This window comes from Corvus moneduloides, chromosome 6, assembly GCF_009650955.1.
Source record: "Corvus moneduloides isolate bCorMon1 chromosome 6, bCorMon1.pri, whole genome shotgun sequence".
Lineage (NCBI taxonomy): Eukaryota > Metazoa > Chordata > Aves > Passeriformes > Corvidae > Corvus > Corvus moneduloides.
The window spans coordinates 7,415,052-7,434,489 of NC_045481.1; the positions used below are offsets into that span (position 1 = coordinate 7,415,052).

The 19,438-nt window shown below is 46.2% G+C and overlaps 1 long non-coding RNA gene across 1 annotated transcript in view; it reads left to right on the plus strand.

The window, feature by feature from the left end:
- The first annotated feature begins 240 nt into the window (after positions 1–240).
- The window catches only part of LOC116446014, an 88,152-nt gene continuing 68,954 nt past the window's right edge, over positions 241–19,438 (plus strand). The window contains exon 1 of the long non-coding RNA XR_004240986.1: positions 241–499. This is a non-coding gene — a long non-coding RNA (uncharacterized LOC116446014). The remainder of the gene's footprint in view (positions 500–19,438) is intronic.

The window sequence follows — 19,438 nt, forward strand, 5'->3', positions numbered from 1 at the left end:
TATGCATTTCCTCTACCGTGGGAGCAACGTGTACCTGTCTTTGGTTTCACATTTTTGTTCTGTGTGTCCCTGTGTTTTTCTTTCCGTGCCCTGTGCTGAAGAGAGCCTAATAATACAACAGCAACAACAAAAATAGCATTGTGGCTATTATTGTCCCGGTGCAGGTTTCTCACTGGGAACAGATCCATCTGTCAAATGTCCGTGCGCTGCAGGGCAGGCACCGCTCCTGCCTCCTTGGGCTCCTCTGGTGGGAGGCACAGGTTGGAGAAACACAATGAACTTTGGCTAATTTGGGAAAAGACAGCAGCTATTGGTGTGTTGACAAGCTTGTTTAAGCAGTAGATCTCAGGGAGAGAGGGGGGGAAAGGAAAATGTTTCCATAACGACTGGCACATGAATGCTGTGATGTTCCCGTGAGGTGCCGGTGTGTGCTCACTCCGGAAAAGGTGTGTGCGCTCTGCAGATGTTCTCTTGGAGCGGGAGATGTCCTAATAAGCAGGTACATTGTTCCCCATGTTTAATCATGAACGGCAGTGAATGGCTGCTTCAATTCTCCTGACCCTTTTTTTCTTCCCTCTTGACCTTTTCCTTTCCTAGCTTGTCACAAATGAGGAATGATTATTAACCGAAATAAAAATTTTTAAAAATTAAAAAAAAAAAAAGAAAAAGTGAGAACATTAGGCGTGGGGGAGAAGGGGGACTTGGGAATGTAAAGGAGAGTGGAAGTGTGTTATGTTGTATTTGTTTTCTCTGCTGCCATTTTATTGCTTTTCTGGGAGCGCTGCCAGAAAAATGGCGAGTAGCACTTTAATTAAAGAAGGCTCTGTGTGCACTCCAGCTGTTCCTCATGTGACTGGCCTGTCTATGGGTAAAGCAAAGGATGCTCCCGCCAGCCTGCCCCAATCAATGCTAACCTAGTTCCTGACCACACGCTGCCAAGTGTTGGTGTAAACCTGCGGCCTTTGGGGCTCTGTCTGCACGCCAGACGCTCGGCGCCCCGTCCTGCTCCTGGTATCCTCACGGATCTGAAGGCAGAGTCTGGCAGCGGCATTGCTGGGGGTGCAGGAGTGCGTGGAGGGAGGTGGAGCTACACTAAAACCATTTTCTCTGCCTGCAGCAATATGGCTTACCCATAAACAGGCTGTGCTGCCTGGAAGGAAGGGCAGTTTGGGGTTGGTGGCAGAAGACTGGGCTCCCACTGAAGTTTCTGGGAAAGCAGAAATTGGCTGTGAATGAATATGACTAATTTTTCAGCAGTAACCTAGATCTGAGATGCCCTCAGCTCCGGGAAAACGACTGCATTTCTTTATATAGATGCATATATATTTTATTTCTCTGAATTTGGAGAAAAACAAGTTCAGCTGGAAAAGTCCACCTATGATAATACCCCTAAACTGAAAAACCAAGCAGCACATCTGGAAGGTACTCTATGAATTCATCAGCAATGTTAAAAAAATGCTAACAAAGCAAAGCTGCATAATGGGATGGAAATTTTTGTGATGACCCGATGAGAAAACTGAAATAACATCTTATAGCTTATACATACTAAAGTTTTGTTTCTTGTGAAACCATCCTCTGAACCTAGTTTTTGATGGAAGAAATATGTACTGTGGTGATTTAGGCTATATAATTCCTTAAGACAATAGGTTGGACTGAGGTGTTATTTTTACTACAGGGCCCCTTTGCAGCCCTCTGCCAGTGTGGAGGGCACGAAGATGAATGTGATGTTGTTTGTGCCCACTGTAAGGCCATTCTCCAGTGCCAGACAGGCGTAAAGGGGCCTCTCTGTGAGCGAGAGCTTCATAAAACCCTGTGTAATAAAATCCTGTGCTTTTGTTGCAGCAGCTCAGTGGCATTACTGCCATTGCAAATGTCACTTCTGACGTGTGCTACTTTAGGTGCGACGTGAAATGTCCAAGTGTAACCTGAAGTGTCCCACAACTGAAGCATTTCATTGCTCTTTCACACGCCTCACCTACCAGTAACATGAAGCCACTTCCTCCCACAATGGTGCAGAGCTGAGCCTCCTGTACTGACCTGCATGAGACCTTTTTTTGGGAGCTTTCCAACCCTTTTCCTTTCATAGCCTGAGAATTGCTCCCCTTCTGTATTCGTCTGTCTCCCACACACCGAGGTCTATTCACATGGTTTACGGCAGTGGAGGTGAATTGGTATAATACATCGAGGAGATTCGAGACAAAACTATTGTATTTCTGAAAGTCAGCTTCAGAGCAATGGGGGCAGGCTGGACTTCCTCCCCTTTCCAGCAAAAAGAGGGAAACACTGTCAAAACCTGGTAAAAGAGAGATGTTATCTGGATGTGGCAGAAAGCATTAGATGGAGTATTGGTGTATGGGTGAGAGGTTGGAGATCTACCATGCATGCTTTGTCCAGCCTTAATGTGTTTGCAGAAGGCCTCAGGGAATCTGAACAACTGCTGATGCATGTTGACAATATTTTATAAAAGGGTCATCTCAGTCTGTCCTGGCAGAGAAGCCGTGATGCCAGCTGTGGGTGGTTTCCGAGCAGTAGTTGGATGAAGGCTCTTGTGCAATGCTTTCTTTGTGTGTTTACTGTGAAACCTGAAGGATACTCTTTGCACACCCACCAGGTTGTCATTGTCAGATTTTGGGTCCCTTTGATTACAGCAGTGAGTTTTCCTCAGATATGGGAATGGATGTGTGCCCTGCTCTTAGTGACCCTGAGTCTGGTCATGGTCATCTCCTCTGCTTGTGAGCTGCCTGCACACCCTGCTCTTCTCTGGAAGTCTGAGGAGTGCAGGGCCTTTTTCTTTCACACTCAAATGCTGTTCTTCTTTCAGTGACCCTGGCTGTTTGTTTGCACCCCAGCTCATTTCTCTGAGGTGATTTATCAGTCTTCTGTAGCCCAGTTTCTCTTCGGGTGATGTCTTTATGAGACACTTTCATTTATCTGGTGCTGCCTTTCAGCTAAATACCAGATTGTTTCCTCCATCCATGCAAGTTTCTTTTTACAAGAAAACTCATAAAATATTTTCCTTTGCCTGGACTTTATTTTTTGGCTTCCTAGGCAGTTTACCTTCTCTTCATGTACATTTGAGTGAACCTTGTTTTTCCTGGCTGCTTTGAAATACAGGCTCAGAAGCAGCAACAACTTTGTGATCTAAAAATGGTCTGGGCAGAGTTGTTGCTTATACAGGAGGCCTTTTGCTGTTCTGTCCATCAGGTGCTGGGGAACAATATGACAGAGACTCTCATCTTGTACAATGACACGGGTTCCTTATTAACAGAATTATTCCCAAAATTTGTCTGGGGAAGGCATTTTTTCTGCCTTGTTCTACTTCTAATGCTTCTCACAAGTTTTTTCCATTCTGCAACTCTCCCAATTAGAAGCAGGTTAATGTGTCTTTTGGCAGCATTTATTTATTTATTTTTGGTACAAGTCTGTGTTGATTTGCTGGAGGTGGTGGTTGCTGGCCACTCTGAGGGCACAGCTTTTACCGTCATTCTGTTGTGGTCTAGAAGGCGCCCCTGTTAGAGCTAAGGCAAGCTACCCTGCACAGGAAATAAACTTGGTTTTTGGACTTGTAAATCAATTTTCCACATCTGGATGGCTTTTTCTGGTGGAAACATGGGTGTTGCAGGAAGTTGAATAAATAAGTTTCATTCCAACATAAGGTCAGGATGCAGCCAAGGTACGTACCCAGCTTGGTAGCTCCAGCACTCCCTGTCCTGCTAAAATAACAAGGAGGAAGAGTCCTTGAGACTGAGAGAGGGAGAGAAGAAGGGCATTTGGGATGGGAAAAAAAACCTGTAGGCAGAGGTGACCCAAATTCATATTTTCTTGTCTGACTGATAGCATTGAAAGTGCTTCCAGGCAGGATCATGGCTGAGAGCACGTTGGCATCAGACAAACAGAAGTCACCAGGTGCCTTTGAGCAGGATGACAGGGCTGTTTGGCACAGGGCTGCACAGCAACATTAGCCTGGTCCTGGAAGTGGGATAGATGGGTCATGCTCAGGTCTGGGACCTGCTCAGTGGGAAAAATGCTCTGCTTGCTGCAGTTCTGCACTGCAGTGCTTGCTGCTTTGGTCCTGTGAGGAGCAGGGATCCACAGTGTAGCCCTTACAACCATCCCCAGTGATCCTCCAGACCAATTCCTGCCACTGCGGGTCCCACAGAAACCAAACTGACAATGTCTGATGGTGGGTGCATGGAGCAGGAAGCAGCTGCGTTGGCCATGAAAAACAGAACAAACAGCTACCTCTGGCCTTCCTGGCCCCAAAATGAGAGACAGTCGCTGGCCAATCCTGAGCTTGGACAGCTTGGCAAGATCAAAATCAGATCTAGTGCCTACCCTAAAAAAATCTGTTTAGAGCTTGGTCTCTGCTCAATTCTGTGTGCACTGAAGAATGCCTGATGTTGTGGTACTAATACACTGTGCATCATAAATATGAGCACCAGTGTTTTGGACACAGCCTAAAGCAGTGTCCAAACGAGTTCCTGCCCAGGAATGACAGCCCTGCAAGTGTGGTGACTCATGGAACTCCATGCCCAGCACACCATCAAAGCCCATAAAACATTACTTTAGCTGTAAGACAATAACATCTTTCTCAAGCAGGACAAGGCAGCTGGCTGGATTCCCATGTAGGAGCTTTCTGGATACTTGGGAACTGCTAACAGGATACAGAATCTTTGCCTCTCCATGCTTTGAGTGCAGTGCAGATGGGTATGGCCACAGTTTCTACTGTGACACCACTGCTAGTGGGCTCCAGGAAGCTGCACTGGGACCAGAGCAATGGGCAACAGTAGTGTGCTCAGGATGAAGTGCTTTAGGGAGTGAATGGAACTGATAAAATACAAGATGCCTTAAAGCTTTTTCAAAAATGGAACTAAGTCCAGTAGTCAGGATAGGTGTATGATGTTATTATTATCAGTCATTTTTCATAACTCAGGAGTTGGTGGTGTCAGGTGCAGCTCAGAGTTTGCAGTCTAAATACAGGGTTAGCAGAAGCAGGTGGAGACAGACAGATGAGGCAGCAGAAAGACTCACTGCCATGATGCCAGCCAGCAGAGTAGGCTGTGGTGGCACCTTAGCAGAAGCTTACGAAGCATCCAGATTCTTGGAGGTGTTGTAGCAAAGGGGAACTTGAAGGATCAGCTCAGATGTGTAAAGCATCAGGGTACCTGTCTGAAAGTGTGGCTATGGAAGAGTGTATCTCAGGCTGAGCTCTCAGGAGGTGGTCTCTTGGCCCAAGGATAAAAGGTAGTGGGGAGAATGGGTGGAAAAGAAAAAAAAGTGGACTGTGTTGGGGTTGGTGCTCTGAGGGCACAGAGATGCAAATTGTGGGTCTCTGTGGCAGCATTCAAAGTGGCTATGAAGGGGAAAGGATTGCATTTATGAGTGACAGAAGAGATGATGCTGCAGTAACTGAGAAAATAAGAATTTGGCCAGGTTCTTGGCTGTTCAGAATGGCAGTAAAGGCCATGCCTGAGTAGCAGTATTAGGACTGAACCTGGAAGGTTCAGCTTGGCAGTGCTGATCCTGGGTAAATCTATCGTTGGAAATGCCCCTGGAAGTGTGACCTTGCTGGCTCTGCTGTGGAAAGAAGAGGGAGGCTTGAGTCTGTCTCAGTGACGTGGTCTAAGCTCACAGCTGAAGGACAGTGCATGGCTTTGTTTGAGCAGTCTGGAGTCAGGGTTGAGCCAGGAGCCACCTGCATGTATGGGTTGGCTGAACTTGTGTCTGGGATGGGAGTGGTCTTGGAAGAGATGGGAGGAGGCAACATCGAGAGCAGGGTGCTCTCCTCAGGAGACAAGGGAGGTGAGGAGGATCTTCAGAGAGATTGTGAGAGAGGTATGAGTGGAAACAGGTCAGAAGAGTAGCATGGAAGCCAAAGGAAAATTAATCCTCATGAAGGTGAGATGTCTGAGTGAGGATGTAGGGAATGCAAGGAGACTGGAGGCAGAGAGTTGGATCTGAGATTGTGAAGACAGTTGTCTGCAAACTAGGCTGTCTCTTTGGCCAGAAATGTTGGTTTCTGTATGTCTGCTTTTGATCTCACTATGAACATTAGTAAATATTTCCATTTTTCTGGCAAAGAGGATGTCCCTAGACCATGCAGCTGCTCAGTGAAAGCAGCTTTGTTATCAGGATGGTGGCCAACATTGCAATGACATTATACAGCTGTTTGGGGCCCTGCACTTTTGCCTGCATTCATCACCTGCTTTTGAACTGGTCCCAGTTCTCATTGCTGACCTACGGGAAACCTCTGCCTTGCACCAAGCTGTTTATCAGACTGGAGAGGCTTTGAATAAAACAATTCCCTGTTCCAGGGAGCTCAAATATTTTGACAAAACTTTAGTCTCATCCCAAAATCTCCAAGCAGCTCCAGCCATCGATGACTTTGACATCTGTGCTCTTAGCTGAGCACAAGAAGAAGATGCTGTATTTCTTTAGTTGGTGCCAGGCTATTGTGATGGCTGATGCAATGTTTTGGCAGCTAAACTGTAGCAATGAAGGTTTGTGCTGTAGGACTCAGTTCTATCAGAAGTTTTAAGGCCTTAATATTAAAAAAAGAGCCTCACTGAATTGGCAAACGGCCAAGTCATAGTACATAACCTCTGAGCACTCCAGGAGTATTTTCGTAGCAGCTGGATGAGGAATGAGTTGATAGAGACAGAGCAGGGGGAGTTCAAAGCACAGGCCCTCAGATCATTTTTCAATATGCTGGATTGTCCCTACACTGCCTTGGCAGGAAACCCAAACCCTGCTGCACTGTCTCCTTGGCCACCTCCATGGTGGAGCTGCCGGTCTCCCTGTGCCGGGGCTCGGGTGTGAGGGAGAGGTGTTTACACTTCTCATCCAGTGGGAGAGCTGGGAGTGGAGCACAGGCACTTCAGGCTGTAATGTGATAACAGGTTTGCCCCAACACTCACTCCTACTGCTACTAATAGAGCAAGAGAGTGGAAATTCCTCATGCAAGAGGGATCTCTCAGCTGTGGAAAAACCACCGTCCTGGTCTTCCCCACTTCTTCCAAGTCAGCAGCTGAACTGCTACTCCTAATACAGACTAATGCCAGGCACCTAACATAGAAAACAGAGTGGGTACACTGAGTATATCAGATCCAGGTTTCCCAAAGAGGGCTGCAAAGTCTCACCCCTCCATTACCACTGCCTGGTGTGGCTGTGTGGCCTGAGACAGGAGGGTGACAGGGAGAAAATCCCCGTCCTCAGCAGAGCCACATCTCCCCAGGAGCAAGGAAATGACCTCCCAAATGCAAAGTGCACTGGCCATAGTGCATGACTTTACCGGCCTCCTGCTTCTGTGGCAGTCAACAAAAATTTTTCCATGGTTTTTAGATTTGGGTTTGGTAGGACAGGTGGTGCTGCAGTGGCCTGGCAAAGGGGTTTGGATGACCTGGGTGTGTGATAGCTTCTTCTTCAGTAAACCCACTGGCAGATGAGTTTCCTGAACCAGTAAATTCATGTGAGCACCTGCCCCAGCTGAAGTCACTCCCAGCTTCCAGCAATACACCGTGCACACATTGCCCTGCCACAGAGAGCTGGGATGGAGGAGCCTGGGAACAGGAGTGGCTGTGTGGTACAGCAGTGCTGGAGCTGTGGCAGAAAGCATTTGTCCCCAAGTGCTTCCATGTCCTCTGTGCACCCACACTGCCTCCTGTGCTCAACTTAGATGCAGATGTTCCAGTTATGCTCCAGTTTGTCATCCAAAAGCTTTGAGATTTTCTCACTCCTTTGAGAACAGCAGACATGGGTAACTCTTGAAGGCTGTTCTTTGACTGGCCATTTTGGCCATGTGAAATTACTTGCAAGGGTGTTTCCTTGCTGTAAAAACAACTTAATGAGTTCCCCTTGTCCTACTCTAGGTTTTTGGTCTCATTGACACACTCAAAGGACCACTTTGGTGGGCTGGGAGGGGTTGCTGTGCTGAGGAGAGGAAGGTAGAATTATGGTCTGACACAGAGAGAGAGTGCTCATTTTGGTGAGCCCTACTTTCCTGTGTGCTTGGGGACCTGTGAAGCTCCCCAGACCAGCCCATCTGGGTGTGGGGGCCATGCTGGGAGGGAGAGACACCCCTCTGTGGGACTTGTGGCTGCAGTGCCCCAAGGAGCAGTGCTGAATAAATGTGCATGTCTGCATGTGCATCCACTTTAATCACTCTTTAAATGTGCAGCTGTTCTCCACGGCAAAGTATTGTATGAGAGTAACAGGGTGACCCCAATTCCCCTTTTCCTCCTGCAAAACCTGTTCATATTCTCTCTCGTGTCTGAGAAACTACTGCAGAAGGGGCTTTCCCTCTTTCACTCTCTTTTTCACTTTGTAACAAGAAGAACAGTCTTTCATTGTTAGATTTCAAAATAATCCTCTTCTGTCAGAGTCTGACTCCTACATCCAGCAGTAGGGCTGGACCCTGCACCAGAAAACTGTGCGAAGGAGGTGATGCGTGTCTGGCCACCCATTGCTTTTCCTCTCAGTTTCCCAGGAGTTGCTGTAAAGCCATTCCCTACTGCTGTGGCCAGTAGAGTAATGCAAAGGAGGGTCTGGCTCCAAGGCCATTGAATGGTGTGCAGTCCCTAAACTGCAGAGGATTTTGGACAAAGTGTTAAAGGAAAAGGCTTGGTAGGGATTTTCAGGGAAGAGACTGCTGCCAAGGAGAGCGGCACCAGCCCGAAGCTGGGGCTGTCCCCCAGCCCTTTGTTCCTCGGGGTGGTCGGCTTCCTCCGCCCGGCACGGCACAAAGAGCCTTTGGGAACTGGCCCAAAACTGAGGAGTGGCAAAATGCAGTTAGTTCCCCTGCTTTTGTAAAAGGCATGTCTGGCTGCCAAGGGAAGTTTCCGTATCCTGCTGCCTTGTGTTCGCTGGGGCTCGTCTGGGACCTGCTGTGCCTTCGAGTCCTCAGGCTGCGACCAGAGTCTGGGAGCTTTGCTCCTTCCTTTATACATGGGTGGAGAAGACAACAGTCAAGTGTTTTCAGCTTTTCTGACTGATTTGTGCTCATTATAAAGCTGGCTGCCTGGGCCACTTTTCTGATGTGGGTTGGGTGTCCTGGGGACATTTGCTTTGCTTCTGCTGAGGCTGAGCTTGTTCTGGAGACAGAGGCCCTGGTCAGAAACTTGGGAAGATGCTGAAAAGATGGCTCTGAGCTTGAGGGTGCCCTCCAAGAAAGACCCAGTCTAGTGGAGAGGGGTGAGTGAGCTGCCTTGCTTAGGAAGAAAACGTAGTGTGGGGAGAGCACTAAATCCTAAAGACACTAGAGACAATTGTCTCCCTCAGCGTGTTTTGGCTTGAATAAATTGTGAAGGTTGTCAGTAAATAACCTTTTATCAGGCAGGATGGGTTTTCTGGTCCAGGTCCTTTCCTTGTGGTTAATCTCATAGTGAGGGCCTTTTGCCAACACTAAGGGCACAGTATTGGGACAAACCATAGCACAGGCTTTGTAAAAGGGAACTAAAGAAAAAGACCAGAGATACAGGTGATCAAATAACAGTGTTTGTTGGGAATTACTGTGATGTGGAAACACTTTTCACGGGTTGGTGCAAGTACCTGATATCAAGATGGTGTTTAAGCTGTAAAAGCCATCCATAGTGCTACGATGGGCAGTGGATTATGAGGATGAAAGCAGGCTGTCATTAAAATGAAGTTGCAGTTACAGGAGGTGTTTTAATTTGAGTTTATGTAGCGTAACAATTTGTATATAAAAGGTTCCTACTTTGGGAAAATTTAGGGGTATGGCTTTTGTTAATTTTCTCTTAAGACTGCAGTTTTGGTGTGAGTTCATGTACTGGAGCACTAAGGCTGTCTTCTACAAACACATCTTTCAGGCCACCCAGGTAGGGCTTGGGTCCATTAGACTGGAGCAGCTGCAGGCAGCTATCATACTGGATCAGCCAAAGATAGCATGAGCATACTTAATCTTGCATGTGTGCCTAATATGCAAATAGAAATAAATGAAAATCTGCCATTTGTTTGACAGGAGCATCCCCCAGTCTGGGGAGCACTCCCCTTGACAGCCACGTTTCATGCAGAAGAGAAGCCATAGCATGCAGAGAAACTCTGAAATGTGTTGTGTTTGATATGGAAAGCATGCGAGGCTTTTTTCCTGTTTTCTGGAGGGAATTAATATAATAGAGCTGCCACCTTTCATCAGTCAGATTTGGTGGCAGTTGAGCTCAGGGACAGTAGTAGAGAGGAGGGTGTGTGAAAGGTGTGGAGAGAACTGGAATCTGCATCACAGAGAGGAAGAGATTTTTCTGTGCATCTCCAGGAGAAGTGAAGGGCTGTTCTTTGGTGTTTGCTTCTGTCAGAGACCCTGACAGATTTTGGGCTGGGCTGAGCCCGCTGCGGTGGGCACAGAAAGCATCTGGGTGTGCAGCAGACATTGCTGCCAAAGAAAACCAAATCCTTTTTTTCAGAAAGACTGTCAGGGTTATTTAGAGGTAGGTTTAAAATGCGCTGCTCTTTTCCCTGCAGTGAGGAATACCTCTCTCTGAACTCTTCCCGGAGGATAGGCTGCACTGCCAAGTAGGAGGGAAACATCCCAGCCTGAGCTCACATCTGAGTGTCTGAAACACAGTGGAGCTGACACAGTTCAGCAATCTAAGGGGAACTCTAGTGCAGAATTTGGTATTCTAGGTATTTAATGTCCTATATACAGTTTTACAACCTATATATTCAGAATTTTTTATTGAAGATGTTTATGTACAGTGTCTAGCACACTAACATTGGCTCTTACTCGCTACAGCCATAATTTTGCTAGATACTGTGTGGCCCTACTCCTGCTAGCCCTAGTCTTGACCTTACCAGTATACAAGCACCTCCTGGGCTGGGATGAATATCAGGAGGTCTCACAAGGGGCCATGCAGGCAGAAGACTCTCAGCAACTCACCAGAGATTACACATCCTCAGGACCTGTCCCAGCAGGACATTTGGATGGGTGGTGCAGGGGATTTTGGACTTGGTTGCTGCTCTACTTGTCCCTGTGGAGCTCACAGCACCGGAGCTGCTGCTCTGAGATACATTTCTCTTGAGCAGATTTTTGTATTGGCTCAGTCTTGGCATCTCTGAGGCTCCTGGGATGGAGCTGCCACAGCTTGCTGTAGGCATAAACCTGCTGTCCTCCCAATAGCTGCCCCCAAGGTTTTTGGCTGTGCTTGGCAGTGTGGAAACTACCTGCAGTTCTCAGGACACATCAAGCCTCTTTCTGTCCCTTTGCTACAGTTTCTCTTACCCACAGAGCAGCAGAGCTGAGCCGCCTCAGAAAAGCAAGTGACTGATTTGAATTAACAAGAAAGCGGAGAAAGCAAGTGTCTTGTTTTCTTCCTAAAGTTTCTGGGGAGATGTCTGAAACCTTGGGACATTCCACCAGTGAGTGATCTAATTAACAGGAGTTGAGCTCAGCTCTTGTCAGCGTACGCCTTGAGAAGGAGCTTGAACAATTCTATTAAAACTGCACCACTGCAGATAGAGCTAAAGACAGAGAATTGGGTCTGCCCACTTATATATGTCACAAGTTTCTGTCATCCCTAGGACATACCCTGAGGTCCTTGGCTTTTTTAAGGAAGCATTTACCTATGCCAAATCCCAAGATTTTTTTCCCAGAGGAGCTTGTACAGGGAGAATCAGAATGAAAATTGAGTCCAGACCTGGGGATCTGTTTTCTCTCTCCCAATCACTTTGAGTGATCTGATATGATGGGGAAAGGGTCTCTTTGTCTGCCTTAAACAGGCTAACTGGTTTCACCTGGCACATGGAGCTGAAGAAGGGACAGAGGTGGGAGATAAAGGTTTTGGTGTGAGGGTGGCTGGGTGGGGCTGTCTCACTGCAGGCAGCAAACCCAGGATACTGACCTTTGTCTTCCCCCCCTCTTGCTACTTAATTACTTAATGGCAGTATCTTAGGCACAAGTATTTTGGCATATGGGTTGGTTTTGTGTATGCTATAAGCTGCACATGCCTGGTACAGGAGGGCTCAGTTCCAGACAAATCCTGGGGCCCCCAGGGTGGACGTCCAAGGTTTCCTCCTTAGGTGTGGGGATTGTCACAGTGGCAGGAACCCCTCGCGTCAGACAGAAAGTTCTACCTGTTTTTTCACTGCTGAATCCCTTGTCCCTGCATTTTTGACAGTTCATTTGCCTGGATGGTATAAAAATGAGAAGAGACTCTGTTCCCTCCTCCCAGTGTAAGGCCTTATTCTCAAGCTCCCATTCCCTCCTCCCACTGCAAGGCATCATCCACAAAGAGGTGAGCACCGCAATAATCCAATTTCCCACCTCTAAAACAACCAGTTTTGACTGAGTATTGGCTTGGCATTTATACACTGAACAAGAAAATACCATGGTCTGTAAGCCTCTTGTTTGAGTGAATCACCTTGTGAGCAAGGGGCAGTCGCTGGGTCTCAGACTGCAGCTGGGAATTCTCCTGATAGAAAATCTTATTTTAGTGAAACACCTCAGACATAAGGATCTTTTTATTTGAAGCCTATCACCATCCCATCCTTCCACCCCCTGCAATTTTCAGCTGAGATAAGCCAAGTCTCTGGAGTATATTTTGTTCAGAGTGACCTTCAGTAAACTGGTGCCACGACATCAGTGCCGTGCCCAAAGCAGATCTCTCTGCACCTGCCAATATAACCAGGAGTCTGCTATGTGGAGCAGAAGGTGTTGCTTCTTGGTGGACTTGGCAATTGGTTTGAAACCTCCTGTTCAGTCTGAATTTCAATCTGGCATTGAATGTGTTTTTTGCCTGGTTTCTAAGTGGATAAAATCCTTCAGTTTATTTTGTCTGGTAGGCATTTTTGTACTGTGTACATTTGTGAAGACTGGCTTTCTTATAGATTGGCCTTATCCTGCTATCTCATCACTCTGGTTACTGCAGGCCTAGTCAGTATTTTTGATTCATGGTTGCATAAAAAATATATGTTATTCAGGACAGGACACTAGCAGAACTTGTGACATGATTTAGGAGCATTTGATGATCTCTTAGTTATTTAACCTGAAGAAAGTGTTAAGCCTGTCCTCCCACCACTGTACATGACATAAATGAAAAACTGAGGGGAAAAAGCAGCTAGAGATCCACTCTTCTGCAGATGGCTAACATATATGAAAAGGATTTTGTATTATGTACTTGCTTAATTTAAGTAAAGATAGAATTACTAGTAGGTAGTACCTGGCTGGCATTTACATCTGTCAAGCCTAAATGAGAGTAGGGTGTTTGTGAAGTTGAATGATTTAACATGCCAGTCTTTTCTCAGCTGTCATCTATTTCAGGAATTTCAAATCTTTCTAAATGAAACTTTTCCCCTCCTTATCTGGCTTCAGAGTGGGGGAAAAATTTACTGGAATAAACAAATAAATAATTTTAGTAAAATCATACTGGCAGTGGGGAAAAGGTGAAGGAGAATAGAGTAACTACTTTAACTCAATGAAATATTGACATAGATAAGCGAAAGAGGGAATAAAAGAGAGAGAGAGAATATGTGATTATCCAGCATCCCAAATGTGCAATGTTAACAAAACTTTCGTGAGGAAGGATGGTTAGCAATTGGCTTGGTATGTCAGGATTAAGAGCAATTGCTCAGCCTGCTGGGAAGCCTCATTGCTCAGGTGATGGAGCGAGAATTCCCTATTTATTCAGCAGCCTTCCTGTGAGCCAGGGAATCAGGGCCTAGTGTCAGGCTTGGGCGGGGAGACTGGCAAGTTCTCTCTCCCAAGTCTGAAAGAGAATTTCTCCTAAAAGCTGATTCTGCATGGTGGAAGCCAGGGTGAGTGCTGCCCTTACACACATTATCCTTTATCATGGGTCCCTTAGGAGGGAATGACAACTCCCAGCCCATTTGGAAGAATTTTCTCATGACTGTTCCAGATGCTTCCTTCTCACATTGAGCTCTTACCAGTTTCCACTACTGTCCACTTTTTTTCTCCTTGTCTTTTTTCCTTTTCTGCCTTGTCCTGGATTAGAACTTCTTCCATGTCACAGCTGACTGGTGCTAGCACAGGTTCGTTCTCCAGGGAAGCTGGAGGCACCTGGTAAGATAAATCCTGCTGCTAAAAGCTGTGGACAGTGAGCATTAAGCAGCAATTAGTGTGACCTGAGCTCTTTGCAGTGGCGCAATACCAGGAAACTGGATAGCGTGCAATTCCCACTGGTGGATTTACTGCAGTCGCTTGGTGTGGGCAAGACAAGGATGGGAGCGAGCTGTTGGTGACTAACTGTATTTCCTCAAGGGCCTGGACTTTTCTTGAAGGTCTTTCTCAAGGCTAGAGTCATCTAAGGAACTCCTGATAGCTCCTTGACAGATCACCTGTCTGGCTTCTTATCTGCTGCTGAGCCATGAGTCCCAGGTGGGATTAAGCACCCTACAAGGCAGAGTCACTAAAATTCAAAGACATTGATTCACACTTGTGGATTGCAACGTGCTTTTCAGAGGTACAGGCCTTTGAAGAAGCAGCAACAATGGATTTTGAACTGGTTTCAAGGAATAGGTGAGAGAGGAACCATGCCAGTTTTAATCGGCAGCAGCTACGGTTTTATTGTTGAGTGCCAGACTAGCAGCTGGAGAATGCTGGGGAGCATGTTGAGCTTTGATGTTTCCAAATTGTGATCCTGGGGGATTTCACTGTAACCAAAAATGTTTGAAGTGCTGGCCTCTTGCCACAGTTTAGGATGAGGAATGTTTCTGAAAACCTTCACAGATCTGTATGGAACTGGAGTGCGTTTTTCCCATGCAATCCCAGGCAGGACTGAGACGGATGTACTGTGGAATTACATTACTGTCTTAGGACATCTCTAATTTACAACCCCAGGGCAACAGCAAAATACTAAGGACCAGATTTTCAGTATGTAACTCTAACTCATCATTCTTATGATCTTGGGGCAAAGGAATATCCAGTAGTTCACATTTCTAAAGTGCAATATGATTTCCAATGCCTAGATTTTTATAAAGTGACCTAAGTTCTGTTTGTGTATATACATCTTTGCTTCTGTACATGCAAAAAGTCCTGCAGAAAGCAGTTGTTTGTTTTTTTTTTTTTAAATAAGGCAGTAATGTGTCTCCTGCAAAAGTGGCCATAAAGGTAAAACACAGAATGCAAGCCATTAGATAAGTTGTATTTAACATGTTTCTAATTCTGGCCTGAAAGGAATTGTTGTAATGGCTGAGGGAAAAATAGGGATCCCGTTTTGTTGCTCTTCAGCAATGATTAAAAAGAAATTGCTCACTTATATCCATTAGGAAATTGTGAGTTCTGGAACTCATGAAATATTATCAGAGAAGGAACTTTGTCACTCATTGGTGTTGGTGTGTATTTAATCAGCAAGGTTCAGTGGGACATTGTCCATATACTTTATAAAGAATCCCTGTGAATGGAGAGCTTTTCCCTCTCTCCCTTCACAACCCCTCACCATGCTTTTCCCTTCTCACCTTCATTCCATGTCAGTGCCTGCATTTGGCTTGCAGAGCTCTCACACAGGTCACTGAGAAGCTTTCAGCCAAGAAACGGGTTAAAGGGCCAGTTTTGCAGTAGACAATTAGTCTCTTCTGGCAATACCCTAATTAATCCTGTTATTGGGCTTTGCCACTAATTGCTGTAGGAGAGGTCTGGCCCTAATAAAAGCCACCCCCTTTGGCGTGGTGCCTCCAGTGCAGCCTGGCCCGGGTGATGGAGCAGCAGACGCTCTGGGTGGAATTCTGTGCGCAGGAATTTGCGCCGCTCCGCCGGCCGCTGCCGCAGATGGCAGCCGGCAAGGAGGGATGTGGTGTGGAGCTCCTTCCTGGATGTCTGGGCAATTTGATTCGGGAGCCAGGACCGCGCAGTGTGTGCTCAGTGATGCATCCCAGTCTGCAGGTGCGTGATGTGCCACCGCAGTCTGTGGATAAAAGGCTTTAGATTAAAAGCCTTGATCACCTCCCGTTAATGCTTCACGCCAACGGGGCTTTTAAAAGATTGTCTCGATGATAAAGTGAGTGACCTTCAGATCCAAGGGTTTCAGAAGTGTCAGCTATGCCCTCCCATTAGATTATTATTACCGGTTATAATGTCCTGCTATAAATTGGATAAGACTGGGTGTAGCACTGAGACTGAGTTCATTCGTTCTCCCCGGTCCCCATCTCACTGGGACCGTGTTTTTCTTTGTTCTCACTGAACAGCAGTTCACACCCTCACAGTTTCCTGCACTTCTCCCTGAATTTTGCTCCTCAGCACTTTTTAAGTTGGGTAGAGCGCTCCATCATCCAAGGAGCATGCTTCAGCTTTCATGCTAAAAGCAACTGCCAGCCTCAGGTAAGGGGTGCCGGGTGCTTCTGGCCCATCAGCCAGATGCAGTGTTTTCCCTGATGCGGCAAAAAATGGGAGAGCATTCTCTAGACAAGGGCAGGAGGGAGGGAAGAGGACAAACAAGTGACTGTAACAGTGCTTTTGTATTGCAAATTGCATGCCAAACAGGAACCTCTTGTTTTTCAGGAGCTACGTGTCCTTGAATTGGCTGGTGCTCATCTCTCTTGCTGAGCTCTTGCTGCTGAATCACACAACCTCACCTGGCTGTGCTATGTGTATGGTGCAGCAGGGGGGAACAATGCTGGGTTCAAGAGGGGCTTTGAAACTAATGAAGTTTTTCTGAACTAAGCAGGGCACCAGGCAAGTCTGAAAACCCTGTTTGTTCCTTATGATATGGGAACATTTGGATGAGTGGTTGTTATCTATTACTGTATCCCACAGCCGTAGGGAAGAGAGGACAGGAGATCCAGCAGGCAGGAATTGTGCAGCAAGATTGATTTATTTAATTATTTTACAAACTCTTTTATAGACTTTTTTTTTTCATAGTCTAATAGGACAAAGGGTCAGCCACCCCCTGAGTTGATTGGCTAAAAATCCTAAACATCCATAGTCAAAATATTTTTCTGCTGTACCATAAACATAGTTCTACAAGGTCGCAGGTGTTCATAGTTTACAGAACTTCTGCAAATATCTTCGTGAGAGAGAAATGTATCTCACGGGCTTAGAAAGAAGCAAGAAAAATTCTTGCTAGCAGCAATATTGTATCCACAGTTATCATTAATTTTTCCTTCCCTGGCTGTTCTGTACAGGCTTCTGCTATCCAGTCCTCTGCCAGAGCCTGATTTTGCAGCCCTCCCCTGGGTGGGTACATCTTGATTTGGTGAGTGCTGCAGCAAGCCATGGTGACCACTGGCAACAGCCCGATTCTCAAATGAAGCCCTTCATACTTTTCTGGCTGTGTGTATCAGACTCTGCTTTGCTGTGTGGCTCCAGAGCAACCACAAGCTGTACAGTTTCAGCAGGCTGAGTGTTCTCAGCATCTCTCCAAAAGCTCTGAGCATGGTGCAGTGTTGGGCAGTGTCCATCACTTTTGTCCCCTGGTGTTATATGGAAATCAGTAAGGCTTTCCCCTTATTTTAGTAGCATCCCAAATGGCTGTGGCAAGTATAAAACTCTGTGCTTGGTCCAGCTGGCAGTTTATAGCACAGGATTTGCCTTGGACATGGCATTTCCAGCAGAGGGTTTAACTTGTGGTTCCTATTCCTTGCCAGTTGAACCCATGGGTGTGAGATGCCTACAAAACACCTTCTTTTACCTCTCCAGAAATGTGCTTGTTTAGACCAAGGAAGGTGACTGTGGACAGTAACAGAACTGATACACAGAGGGTGAAAATCCTCACAGAAATGTCTTTTCAGTCCAAGGGAGTGACTCCTCCACTCCTACTCAGTGGTTAACACTGGGTTGGTGAGAGTGCTACAGACCAGGGGAGAGAAACTGCTTGTGAGATGAGGCTGGCAGGGTTTGGTCCAGCTCGCTGTACCCCATCTCTCTGCTGGCCTTTGCAGCTCACCTTTCTGCATTTACTGCTGAGCTTTATGGGTTTGCAGAATGATTTCTGGAGCTCTTTCAGATCAATACACAGTAGAGGTCCCTCTCTGGAGGGCATGTTCTGACATGATATTACCCTGTCATCGGTTCTTTTCTCAGTTTATAGCTTTCCTTAATATTTAAATGGGTTTCTTGCTGCAGTGCTTGTGCCCCGTTTACCCAAATAATCTATAACTCAATGACTTCTAAATCCACTTCACAAGTTGTTATATTCATTATAAATGAGTTGTAGTGCAACCTGCATCTCAAGTAGATATTCTCATCTGGAGGTCTGTGCTGAGATCCAGCAGGAGCAGCGAATATATTAAACCCATAAAACCCCCAAGACATCCCATACCACACAAAATGAGCTCTAACTACAGACTTTATTCCTCCTTATCACTTCTATTCGCCAACCATTCAATGAAAATGTATTACACACACACACACACACACACCAGGCAGCTGTTCCTGCAGCCACAGCACTTCACGCCACTCCTACCAAGGTTTTGCAAGTGTCTGGCACTTTTAGCAGGGCCGTTTGGAGATGGCTGAAACTGCAAGTCCCTACAATTATCTGTATGAGTCTTAAGTGCTTGTGCAGGAGGGACCCAGCCCAGCAGCACTGGTGGGACCAGCATCTCGTGTTAGGCTTCAAGCCCATGCCTGGTCTCCCTGATTTCAGTGGCACCAGGCTCCCTGGCTGCTTTTTCCCAGTTGAAGAGGCAGCTTGGTGTTGACAGGCCAAGGATTCAGACATGCCTCTGTGTCTTTGGGGGCTTTATTATTGTCACAGTCAGCTTTATCTGCCCAAAGGCTTTGTCTGGTAGGGTCTTAGCTACTTTTTAATCTCAAATCCTTGCTGATTGCTGTGCTAAAGCCAGCTTCACTCCCCAAACACTGTTTATCTGAGAATCCTGCATAGACGTTGCTCTCAAGATTTAACTTCCTTTTTAACTCTGGTTTTGTGTTGTTGTGTGGTTTTTGTTTGTTTGTTTTTTTAACACCATGGAATAGTAGATGGAAAAGGGACTTTTAAGAAAGGAAATTTGGAGTTTGGAAGAGACTTTGTACCACATTCTGACATTGAAGGCAGGAGAAATATTAGAACTTGGCAATATTCCTTTGCTTGTAAAATCTGATAGATTTAGATGTGACTGGTGCCTTGGATTGAATAGGAATGTTATTAGTGTATGAAATTCAATGAGCTCTAATGCTATTTAAAAAGTCCTAATGAGAAGGGTGCTTTTGTGTCAAATTCTATTGGTTTTTTATTTCCTGTTCTGCCTTCCGTATTTGAAGAGCACTAAAAATATTTTTAACAGCTAAGGAGGGAAATAGACTTTTGTCTGAAGGACCTGAGGGAGTAGGGGAGTCTGGGGGAAGGCGATGGAATTTATTTGGTTGGTAGCTTTTACTGTATGGATGTGTTCCTGTGAACCATTAAATTGGGGAGTTTGCTTGGCTTACAGCTGGGGCTAATTGGGATCTGAGTTTACTGACTGGCCTCCTTCTCTTTCCAATCAGGAGTCATTGTCTTTCCTGCCTGTTGATTTTGTGTGATTTACAGGGAAGTAC